Source organism: Myodes glareolus, chromosome X (genome assembly GCF_982192425.1).
Source record: "Myodes glareolus chromosome X, mMyoGla1.1, whole genome shotgun sequence".
Classification (NCBI taxonomy): Eukaryota; Metazoa; Chordata; class Mammalia; order Rodentia; family Cricetidae; genus Myodes; species Myodes glareolus.
This window is the reverse complement of record NC_142053.1, coordinates 5,103,339-5,116,165: the sequence shown is the minus strand read 5'-3', so window position 1 is coordinate 5,116,165 and position 12,827 is coordinate 5,103,339. Positions and strand designations below refer to the sequence as shown.

At 46.0% G+C, this 12,827-nt stretch overlaps 1 protein-coding gene across 2 annotated transcripts in view; it reads left to right on the top strand.

Moving 5' to 3' along the window:
* The first annotated feature begins 275 nt into the window (after positions 1 to 275).
* Positions 276 to 12,827, top strand: part of Mamld1 (mastermind like domain containing 1) — a 121,919-nt gene continuing 109,367 nt past the window's right edge. Inside the window, exon 1 of one of the 2 annotated variants that reach the window (XM_048457601.3) lies at positions 276 to 511. The gene's annotated coding sequence lies outside the window, so the exon portion shown is untranslated. The remainder of the gene's footprint in view (positions 512 to 12,827) is intronic. The other variant, XM_085684948.2, reaches the window with a different exon arrangement.

Here is a 12,827-nt window from a genome sequence, read left to right as displayed (position 1 = left end):
GATTTGGGAAGTCCCTTGAGCGACCGGCTCTTAGTTTGCTTGTGTCTACATCCTGATCTGGAAACCCTGCTTTTTAAGGCTTGAGGCCAGTGGGGTCGCAGGCAGGGCAGCGCAGCTTCTCCTTTAAGACCAGAGCTGCTCGTCGCCGTGAGTGTGAGGGTGTGTGAGTGTGCGGCGTGCGTGTCTCCTCCTCCCCGAGTGACACAGCAGTGAGAAATGCCTATCAGTAACTTAAACCCCCGAAACTCCACCTTCCGGGCGCGCGGCGCGGAGCCGGGCGGTGGGAATGGAGCGAGCAGATTGAGGCCGCCACTGCAGCGCCGCCAGCATGAACTTGGCCGCGAGCTGAAGCGGCGGGCGGCGGGCGGGCGCGGGGGCACCGGCCGCTAGCCAGGGGGTGATCTTCAATCCGGCTGGGCCGTTCGGCGGGCGCCTAGGGGTAGGCTGCCCGTGCCGGCGGCCGCCCGCCCCTCTGGCTCTGCCCTGGCTGTCGCTGGAGCTCCGCAACACGGTAAGGGTGAAGACGGATGCGGGAGGTCCGACTACTAGGGTGGGGGGACTCCAGGGTGCACTTATAGCCCCGTTTATAGTCTCCATCTTTGAGGATCCGGGGCTCCGGGATACTGTGAGATGGGAGACCCCAAAGTTTGCACTGAGCACACGGCCCACCTGGCGCTGGGGGTTGGCCACCCCCCTCTCAGACTGGCCTAACTGGGGTGAGCGCAGGTCTCAACGTCCAGGGTCTTTGGTCTCTGCCTTCTTTTAGGCGTCCCAGGGGGAGTCCAAAACTGGGCGGAGGCAGCTGCTTTCGGAGGAGGAAAGGTATCGAGGGGTGCAAGCTGCGCGGGCTCCATGGGCTACATTAGGTTAGCAGGAAGCACCCACTCCATCCCCACACCCCTGGGCCGCTCGCTCACTGCCCAAGGTGCCATCAGAGACTCTGTCTTCCCATGCCAGCCCCCTAGTCCAGTAGTGAGCACTAGACGAGGAATACCCCCGCCCCAAATCAATTTGCTGCCGCCGAACAGAGTGTGGGGTGTGCGCGTTGCCCTGCGCTTCCCCCACCCCATTTGCCAACTCCTCCTCATGAAAGCAGCCTGGAGCAAAACTGGGGGCCTGAGGCAGCCCCTACTGATTCCCACCCAGCGTTCCTAGAGCCCCTGCGCAGGAATTGGCGCTCCAAGCTCCCGGGCATTCTCTCAGCGGCCGAGGCAGGCGCCAGGCTCTGCCTAAGGCGGGTGGGAAGCCCCCCGGAGCGCCGCCAAATACTTTTCTTGGCCACTTGGTTTGGCCAGGTTCCGTCCTGATGCAGTGAGTCCGAAGCCTGGAAAGCTAGCGGTGCTGTCTGATTCCGATCGGTGATTAAATTCGGACTGAGCGGACACTAATAGGATTACCCCACAGAAAAACTCGGCCCTAAAGCCATCGGAACCTGGGCAAACAGACGCGCCTCAATCTGGGGGATTCGCTCCCCGCTGGGCTCCTGCAGCTGGGTGAGGCTGAGTCGGGCACCCCGAATGTGGGTGTGTGAGAGCAAGGACAGGAGCACGGAGTGTCTAGGGAACCTGGGGAAATTGGATTCCAGTTGCTGGGGTAGCTTGTCCTTGTTATTTGGCAGCAGAAGGAACCCCTTAGAGTGCCGTCCTCAAGCCAAATGTTCCCTTTGCGGGTAGCCGACCAAGGCCGGTTCTGGGACATTGTCTGTGAGGGCGAGAGAGCCTAGTCGAGGAGAGCAGGTCGCGCTGTAACAAAGACGCAAAGTCTCCTCAAGCCTCAGCAATTTTCAAAGAGTTTACTAGGAAGAGGGCCGGGGTCTTCCAGAGAAGACCCCCGCGGGAATCATGTCTCCCCCCCCATCGGCCCCGGGCCATGGCCGCTACTCCTGTTCCCTGCCTGCGGTGGGTGGATGGGAGCATCACAGCGGCTCGGCCCAGTTTCTTGGCAGGCGCAGGCTCTCGCTCTGGTGCCCACTGACCGGGCGGGGTCTACCATGCACCCACCAGGGCTTCCCGGCTGCCACCGCTGCCCTGGGCCCCTGGAGGCCGCGCAGCTTCTTTCCTTCCCTCCCTCCCACCTCTTCTTGTCTTTATAGATTCCCCCCTCCCTCCCACCCCCGCCGCCGCCGCCGCCAACAATCCGCTTTATAAAAAGCCCCTTTGTTTCCCAGGAGGCTGGAGAGAGGGAAGGGGAAAGGGACTCAGAGGCAGAGGGCGGGGGAGGCAGCCTCCCTCCAAGTAGCTTCGAGCCGCTTGGGACAGGAGGGCTAGTGTAGGCAATGGGGGGGGGGGGGGTCTGTATTTTGAGGACCCTCTGTAGGAGCTCGGGAAATTTCGGGAAGCTCTTGTTCCTGACGTGTTCTATGCACTTGGTCGGCCAGCCTAGGACACCCTAAATCCATGCAGCTAAGACTGTCTGGCCTGCTGTACTGGGAGCAGGCAGGAGCTAGGCAGGAGGCAGTGAATGCTCAGCAGGGTGGGCAAATGCTGCAGGTCCCTGTGATGACGGGGCTTGGGCATAGGGGGCGCCCTTTCCTCGGTTTCGCTTTACTTTGGGGCGCCCCTCTCCGCCAAAAACCTAGGGTGGCTGCTGAGCCTGTAGGCGGCAGAGACACTGGTAATTGTTTGAGACTTTGACCACCTTGTAATCTAGTTATATTCCTCTTCCTTCCTGCTCCCCACTATCGTATCCCCCCCCCACACACACACACATACTCCACAGGATTGAAACTCTCCGAGGGTGCCCTTTGTTTGAGGCATGAGAAATGAGTAGCCGCGGCCACCTCTAGGGTAGTCTGGAACTGAAAGTGAACGCAGAAGCGGCCAGGGAGCACGCATTGGCCTGTTGTCTCTATACAAACATAAGGTCTGGCAACAAGGGGAGTCCAAAATGCACCAGCATCAAGTTTTTAGCTGGATTGAGGATTTATGGGCTGTGTTCCTTCCACCTGCTTCCCCCCACCCACCAAATTTGGGATAAAACCGGGCTTGCAGTGTGGGAGGTTAAGCCTGATGTTACAAGTAACCTTTCACATCCTGTCAGCCTGCTCCTCAGGGCTTCTCCAAAAGAATGAAGTTCCTCAGGGAAGATAAGGTTACTGATAAGAACAAAAAGTGACAAATAAGAAGGGGTGGGACCTAACTCAAACTGGTAGTCTCTAGAATAATCCTACTCCTCTCGACCCCCTCCTTGCTTCCACCCCTCCCGGTACCCCCTTAATCTGGTGTTGAAGTCTTTGTGAGTACAAGTGCCTGCAGACGCATTCCTTTCTACATCATTCTCCCGCTCCACCCCTATAGCAGTAAGTGTGTTGTCTAAACATTTTTTTTTTTTTGGTCTATAGAGTAGTAGGTGAAGTGGTACCTCCCCACACACACATCCCAATTACATCTAAAATCATAAGAAAGTAATCAAAGGGTGAACTGTTGGTTCTACTTTCTCTCCCTTTTGTGCGTTTCTTCTGGAGCAAGATCATTGGAAAATAAAGGTGCTGATGTGCGAGATGGAACATATGGCACCTCCAGAAGAGAGGAGCTGAAATGGCCTTGAACCTGCCGGACAGACCAGCTGTTTGCTGCCAGCTAGAGCAGCTAATCAGCTTTTCCCCCTTAAAGTAACAGCCCTCTTTTCCATTGATGACCAGTAGCATATTAAATAGGATGTTCTCCAGAGGGGAAAAGTGATGGGATTCTATATTGTTTTGTGCTTTCTCAGATCTCTAGTGTTTTTGCTGCTCTGAAGCTTGTCCTGCTCTCTAGCTCTACCTGTGTCCAGCTTGTGCCTGTTTCCTCTAGTATTTATGAGAATGATGCTCATAGTAGAACTTGGGAATCAGAGAAAGGGAAGAAAGAAATGAGCTGCGAGTTCCAGATGCCTGGAAGAAATGGATCTGTTTTCTACCTGCTGCTGTTAGGAACACCAGCAGTGCTGCCCCTAGTCTCCCTTTAAAAACATCTTAAGAGTTGAAGGGCTTCCTTACAAGATCTCCATTAAAACCATTCTCTTCCGGCGAGGGACCATTTTCAGTTTTTTCTTCAGTACAATGTGTGTGTGTGGGGGGGGCAGTTTGGCGTTGGAAGAAAGGCTTTAGAAGATACAAGGAAATTCCATGTTAGGAAATCATTAGCAAAGGGTGACTTTGTCTGTTTTCCTGCCACTGACGCTGACAGTGACACAGATGTGTGGGTTGAAACAGGAACGTCATTGAATTTTTAAACTCAACCAGGAAATAGCCTGTTGCTGGAGTCGAGGGAGGGGGGGTTACACATTCGTTGCCTATTAAGATAGGAGGTTTGCTGTTGGCAATCCTTTTCAGTAAAGAAAAGGCATGTTTAAACCCAGCAGCAATTTAATCTTTTCTTCCCCTCGTTAAAGGCTTAAAATGCACCTGTTAGTGAATTATGCTTAGGAACTCCATTACTGTTTGGGGTTATGGAATGAACAAAAAAATTGATCGTAACCAAGTGGTTCTCCTGGCAGTAGTAAGACTACTGTTAAAGGGGCTTTGCATATGTAGTAACCTTTTTCAATTTCAGTGATTCTGGTTTTTCTTTCCCTGAGACAGTAGATGGTGGATTAGATAATTTGACTAGAAACTGGGTAACATTCTTTTCTTTCTAAAAACTTCTTTTAATTAACAGAGGGATCATGGGTAAGCTTGTCCTCCCTCCTTGCATTCTCCCTTTAGCCCCTGAATCTGATTCCCTCTGAGTTTCTGAAGTATTAGGATTTGTGAACAAAAATGGTCATTTTCTGGGAAAATGAAGCACCAAGTTCAGCCTTGCCATTGGGGAAAACAGTATGATAGATAAAGAAATGGGGGGGACATTAAAATGAGGGGAGTTAAATGTGGCAGAAGGCCAATCAAAACAATATTAAAGTGGGACGTGTCCCCCTCTTGTGTCTTTGCAAGTGTGAACTTCTAACCTAGAGTTATAGACAAGGAAGCTGAGAGGCAGCCCAGAGTGCCTCTTGTTCAGTACCCCTAATCCAGCCCTCTGGGGGCCTATTGATGGCAGGCCTCCTAATCACTGGGCTAGTCTACAGATAACGGGATCTAAACTCTTTGAAATTGGACTGGCGTATTTCCAGAGGACTCATTAAATATAGAGCAGATTTGCTGCCTTGCAGTTATTTAGCAAAGGTTACAAGGACAAAAAGGCCTGCTATCCACATACACACATAACCCACTGGGATATGGATTCAGAACTCGATGCTGAACCTTTTCTTAACCCTCTAGTTCTAAAGAACACATTTCCTACTTTAAGGATTCAGCAGCAGTGGAAGAATCTGCCACTGTCCTGCTTGATGTTAATATTGATTTTATAACTGGTAAGGGTGGACGTTATGAAGAAAGACCTTTTATCCTCTCAGTTCTTTGGCAATTATCTTGCTGCCATAAATGTTGATACACATATAATTGATGTAACTAAAAAAAAATCCCCTTATCCAAGCAAAAACGACTGAGTGTTTGTTGGGGCATAGAGAATGCTGAGAGTGTGAATAGACCGACCCAGATGTCACCGGAGAGGGAGATAAATGATGGAAGAACAGGAGCTTGTTACTATGGATCAGCACAATGAACCCATTCCTACACCTCTCACACCACCACCACCATGGAGGGGTAACTTAGGCAGCATCAGTCAACTGAATGGCAAGAAAGGAGCATTGCAAAGCTTAGTTGGAACCTAAAAAATTAAATAAAAATTAAAATTATGATTTTAAAATTTTTAGACAGCAAATCCGTGAACATCTTTAGGACTTCGAGAAGCAAAAATTCACAAGTATAGTGTTGTGGTATGTGTTTACTATTTGTTGCTAGTGCTGTGCCATTGTTCTTGCTACATAAGTGTAGCAGAAGAAGAGGAAAAGGCCTCCTGGAGCTGGGGCCTGTGAATCAAGGAGGTCTGCATGAGGTGAGAAAGGGTTAGCACATTCTAGTATATTCATAGACGTCCTGTGCGGTCCTGCTCCTAATTACCAGTCCAGAGCTGCTAGTCCTGGAGCATGTATGCAATGTGAGCTGAAGCTGTCATTGAGTTGAGCTTCTCCTTGTCTGCTCTTTCCCCTCCAGTTGTTCTCTCTCCCGTCCTTCCTTTCCCAGACCTTCCTTGGTTTTTCCTTGGAGCCTCACGTTTTCTCCTAAAATATGACCTCCCTAATTTCCAAACAATTGGACATGTTACAATCTAAGAGTCCCCTGGGGAAAGAAACCCGGCCAAAGGCACTGAACTCCATAGAGTAAAGGCTTCTAGGGACACGATCTTGGGCAAAAGAAGGCAAAAAGCTCTTTGCAAAATCCATGAAACTTTCCTAGCCCAGATGGACTGTTTTGACCTCTCATCACTTCAAGCTCCAGACATCCCTATTGCCTCCTGCATCTAGTTCATAAAACAAGGACCTTGCCTAGGCCCTGGAGATAGTTCTAACCCATGATCACCTGATTCTGTCTTTTAACCTTCAATTAGCCAATGATTCTTTTTTTATTGTGAAGTCTAAGACTCACCTGTAGTTCCTTTGTCTGGGTACCCTTCTGTGTGCTCTGCCCAACCAGCCATTGTATTTTCTACCTTTCTTGTACCTGTAGGAGTATCTTGACACTAGGCCATAGGGCTACCTTTCTGCTGGTTTTAGAAGAGGTCAAGCTAAAGGGCCAAAGCTACTAAATAGAATGGCCTCTAGGTTAGGAGAGTCTGCAGGCCCTGGATTGTGTTTTCTATCTGGTGGTGGGAGGGCAGGGCCTTAAGGACTAAAGGCATAGCAAAAAAGTGCAGTGCTTCTGGGTGTCCAGAGTGTTCTGTGCAATTGGACCAAGCCCCACATTGCTACCCATCCACATTTTTCCCCTAGAATTTCAGCCTGAAAAAATTAACTCTTAACTTCTTTCATTGGCACACTGGCACCTCAGTTCCAAAGGATTGTAAAGGAGATTGGAACCGTGGGTCTGCTTGCCTGTTTCATGGCCCCAATTAGAAAGCTGACCATTGTCACTATGCACAGTTAACAAAGGAACACCAACTGCTCTGAAGATTCACTTGCTGAAGAGTAACCTTATTGTTAGAAGGAGAAGTCCAGTGATTTTACAGAAGAGAAGATGGAGGCCCAGAGAGCTGCCCAACTTTTCCAGGAAGATGAGAAGGGCTGCTCAAAGTAGCCACATACTTGCCCTCCAGTTCTCAGGTATGTGCAGAAGATGCCTTTTGCTCGGAAGTTTGAGTAGATGGGTGTTTTTTCAAGGCAGATCCGAAGTGGTGAGAGGAGATGCAGGGCCTGGAGGAGGAGCATTTTGAATTATGCTGTAAGATAATCTGCCCTTGTATCTATGTGTGCTGTGGTCAGGACATCATGGGGACCTATTGGAGTCACAGCTGCAAAACTGGACCAAGTTGGAGCGTGAAGGCTGCAAATTAATAATCAGTCTGGGGCTTGGCAGCAATAGTCTCTAAAGGGATGATGTCTCACCCTGCTTTCAAGTTGGGCAGTCAGTGCTGCGGAGAGCTTTGCTGGTTAGTCTTTGCTGGCATTTGCAGGATGTTGTTTGGGTTTTATTCTCAGTGAGTCCTCGGTATTAATATCTGTCTATGGAAGTTCCAGCACCGACCTTGGAATTCAAAATGGGACAGGAGTTTCGGTGTAATTGCCAACATCACATGCTTTGTGAGGCTAATTCTGAAAGCCTGGCATGCATTATGCTAGGTTTGGGGAGGAGAGCACAGTGTTTCTGAGCTGCGTGTCTGTCAAGGATTAATTTAACCTCTAATTACTACATTTTCTTTGCTGTGTGTTGCATGAACATGTTACAACAAAGCTCAAAGTATGCTATTTTATTTCACTGCCACTCTAAAATTAATTTCAGGGATTTGGAGTCAAATCTGACCCACTTGGTGTTAAAATAGTTGTGCTGACATTGGAATTAAAGTGAACAATCTGGTTCTTTCTAGAGATGCCCCAGCCATGGAATAAAGAGCTTGATTATGTTATTTGTTCTCACAATCCTCAAAATGAGCTCTTGGCAGCATCAAGGAGTGTCGCTACACTAATCCCATTGGGAACTCAACACCCCCAGGGAGCACCAGAAGCTGTCTCTATATTTTCTAGGTGTTCCCTTGGGATTGAGAATCGTGCCTTGAGCAGCAGGGCAGCCCAGAGGTCCCTTCCTTCCCACTAATAATACAATATGAGGCCATTATCTAATTGTAGTCTCCCAGGAGCCTGCTCTGGGGCCCAATCAGATTCATAAAATCACAAGATTAAACTCATGGGGTCCCCAGTTTCCTGTCCCCCCTCCTAGTCGCCATTGCATGTACCTTTGCCCATTCTATCATTTCTTAAAGCAGCTAGGTTTATCAAGGATGGTTAAGCACAGAGCATATTAGATATGAGTATTGGCACTGGATTACAGTGCAGAGTGTCTCAGATTTACTTTCATTTTTAATTTGGAAGGGGGAATCGTGCCGGTTACTTGAAAACAGATCTCACCTACCAACTTGAGACAGCATCATGTAACTGAACAAAACAGTAGTGATTTGTAAACCATAAAGCGTGGCAGTTGGCCATTGCCCTTCTAAAAATGCACTGGTTTGGGACCATGTTCATGAGACTGGGAGAAGCCCCCAGTGCTGTAGTGAGAAGAACACCCACCCACCTGTGCTCCAGGGACATCTCTCATGCCAACTAAGGACACTTAAGGCCAGTCACTTACCCTTGATAGGCCTCAGTTTCCTCATTTGTACAGAATAGGAATGAACTAAGGGAATCCCATGTCCTCCTCTAGCCATGGTATTCTATGATTGGGGAGCACATTAAGATAGAAAGTTCCTAAAATATTTGAAAGTGACATAATAATCAATTGTTTTAGATGACCAAAGACTTGACTGCGTAGGGGTGTTTTACTTTCGTTTGGGTAGGAGGGCATGGAGACAGTTAGATAAAGGAAAGCAGTTTTAGGGGTTTGGCTAAAGACAAAGCATTGGCAGTTCTTTGTATATGGCCAAAGACTAGGATAACGGGAAATTCCCTTAAAGACTTCTCATTTTGCACGTGAGGATATTATAGCTGAAGAAAACTCCATACCTCCCAAGGGCTATCCAGCAAGTTGCAAGTCACCAAAGTAGCTCAGGCCTGAGAAGTCCCATCTTGCAAAATACCCCATAGTTCCTAAACACCAAGAGAAGAATCCTTTAGACTCCCCACTGCAAATGGTCCTGCAGTCCGCAGAATACAGAACTGCGAGCATTTTCTTTCTAGCGACCAAACAGTAGCTTATCGGGAAGGAATTTTTATCCCTCACCTCTTCCCCTAACACCCATGAGTTGTTTTCAGCTAACAGTAAATATTGGATTTTGTTGGTCTTGTACCGATGCCCAATTTCAAATAAAACAGATTTTATGAATAATGGGGGGTGGTCTCTAGGGGCTTGTTATTTGAAATTATTTCATTTTAAACAGATGGCTGTTTTAGGTTTGACTTCGTGTTTTCTAATTTTCATTAGAGAAAGAAAAAACAACCCCAAGCAACCCCACCCTTATTTTTGTAATGAGTAACAGTTTGTCTTGTCTAAAAGAAGCTTTTAGTTTCTCAACTGTTTGCACTCAGAGTGCTCAGCCTTAGTTTGTTTACTTTCTTAATCATGTAGCTGTGTTGGCCACCTATAGTTCATGAGGTGCTTACAAATATGCCCATTTTTTTCTGTACACTGGCATTAGCTCTGGGATTGCTCCTCCCTACTTCAGTCTAGGCACCCCCACTGCTGTGGACTGGGTGGAGGGTAGAGTCAGGAAACTCTGGGCTTGGTGAGGAAGTAGCCTGTGAGCTGAGTCCAGCTTCGCCGTCTCATTTTGTAGCCCTGCTCTCTTTGAGCTCCACCAGTCTATCACTAGAGTGAGGGAGAATCTGGGGGGTGATTTTTCTTGTTATGTTGAATCCCCCTATTTAGAGGATGTGATTTGACCAGCAGTTGGGCCAGCCAATGATTATCTTTATGTATGTGGGTACATACAGATACTTGTGCTTGTGTGTGGAGGCCTGGGGTCAACATCAGCTCTCTTCCTCTTTCACATGCCACCTTGAATTTCATGTTCAGTGAGAAACTCTATCTCAAAGAGTAAGATGGTAAGCGATAGACGAAGAGAGTTGATGTTGGGGTGGGGGAATCTGTCTACCTCCACAAGGCTTAAAAACATGCCTGTTCATCAAGTACCCATTAAGCCATTCTCCAGGGCTTCATTTTCATGTTTCTGCAAGAGGAAGGTAGATATCTGGGCAAATACATTCATTAAGTACTTAATGTCATTATTTACTGGACTCCTCCAAAACTTTGGATGACTGACCTCCAAAACACTGTGTTCCCGTTTCCTCCCTCCTGTCCACAGTGGGACTGGCTTTAGGCTGCCTCTTTGCTTCCATGAGAACAACAAAGAAGGAGCATGTGATATGAAAGGGGAGCCCCAGCTAATGTAATCCATTTAAACTGGCCAAAAGTTATCTAGAAAAAAAATAGATTCAGCAAAAGATTTTTATGTGTCTAGTATATACAGGCATTACAAAAGATGTGGATAGATGGATGGATGGATGGATGGATGGATGGATGGATGGGTGGATGGATGGATGGACGGACCATGAGCTTTTTAGTAGCCACTGTGAAAATAAAGATACAAATGAATGACATGTCAGAGAGACAAGCATGGACAAAGCAGAAAGATAACATATAAAAATAGTTCAATAAGAGAGACAGACAATGATATACAAAAGCAGAAGTAAAATGGATAGTGTCTGAGATGACAAGTGCCTTGAAGGAAAAGAAATCAAGGGAGTTAAGGAGTGCCAAGGAGGGGGAGCTTTTCAATACGATGGACAAGGGCTTTAGTGAGGAAGGTTGGAACAAAATGTGAAACCAGAGTGCTGTCCAATAGAAATAATTTAAGCTTCAAAGCCATAAAATAAACAGATTGAATTAGTTCGAATGATGTATTTTTATTTAACCCAACATATCTAAACTATTTGGCATGTATTTAAGACATAATTAGTAAAATATTGTATACTCTTATTATTATGTCTTTGCATTCTAGTGTGTTTAACCTTTACAGCATAAGTCATTTGAAACTTGCTAGATTTTAAATCTTTAATAACCACATGAACTTAGTGACAAATTTATTAGACAGCACACTTCAGGTTAGATGTCCTCATTTTCGTATATATCTAATCAACTGCACTTTATAGGGTGATTCTGTGTTGAATGCTTTAGAATTTTAAAGCATATTAATTTACTACTTACCATTAATCTGCATAGGTTCTTTTGCATGGATATTTAATAGCCCTTCACATCTTCATTCTCATACATCTACCTGTTCTTCATGAATCCATCCTTTCATCATTTGCTACATCATATACATCCCCTGCAAATCTCTCTACCTGAAGGCAGTTGTCTGGTTCGTAAGCTTTCTGTCTTATATGGGGTGGGTCTGGAGAGAGTTCAACACAGTAGCTGGCATCTGCCACACTGATTGAGATTTTAAAGAGCATTGGTAGTGGGTCCATTGTCCAGTTTTGACTTGAAAGATATCCAATTGGCAGTTACTATTTTCTTAATGCCAACATGTACCTGGAAATTCCTGTACTCTTGCTTCTTAGACAGTTATTTATCAAGCTAGAATATTTTCTGAACATGAACCCAAAGGTCTTTACTCTTTGCTCTTTACACCTTACCTTTGGGGCATTGAATGGTCATTTGTAAGCTTTTATAATTTCTTTAATTTTTGTATTTGACATGAATGCAGACTTCCTTAATCACTATCATCATCATCAATAGGGGAATAACTAGCATGTGTGAAGTTCTGGGTTACATTATCAGCACATCACATCCACACACACAAAAAGAATAATTCCAATAATTTCTGAATACCACCCAATTTGTTTCTAGGGAGTTAAGATTTTGGCATATTTTCTTTATATCTTATCCACCCCGGACAGATAAATAACACTTATATATGCATATTACTTTCTCAAACTTGTATTAGAACAAATTGTGGACACACTGTTCTTTGGACTCCCAGATACATACATACATACATACATACACACACATACATACATAACATATCACACACACACACACACACACACACACACACACACACACACATCCTAGAAGCAAAAGGAATTTTCACACAGAAGTACAGGATGTTGATCAAAATCAGAACTCTAATATTGGTGCTAATTTTTCTAAAGAAAGCAATCTGGAAACTTTGTTAAGATTTTGTAGATTAAACCCTGGCATAGACTTGCTCGAAATCCTAGGATGTCAGAGAATATACCTTAGTTGAAGAAATTTACTTCTTAACCCCGAAATTGATGGTATGGTGGTATCGGGAGTGACATGTTTGATAGGTGCTTAGGTCATAGCGATAGAATTGTCATGAATTGTATTGGTGTTCTTATAAAGCAGACCCAATAATTCCCCTGGGGTCTTCTTCCATATGAAAAGCCAAGTAGACTGCTATATGTGAACCAAGAGGACAGTTCTTAGCTCAAATGTATCTACAATAGCTCTCCAGTTTCCAGAACCATGAAACAAAAATATTTTTGTAAAAGTTAAAACAAAACAAAACAGGTTTTGCCAGTTTTTTCTAATAAAACCTTTAAAGCATAAGAGAAAATCGAGGATCAGGCAGTGCAATTGGCTGTGACGTCAGTCTCCTTTAATCTGGGACAATATCTCAGTTTAGTTTGCTGTTTTGAAGCATTGATGTGTTTGGAGAGTACAGACTGGTTATTTCACAGAATGTCCCTCAATTTTGGTTTGTTGTCTGCTGTTTCCTTCTGGTTAGATTTGG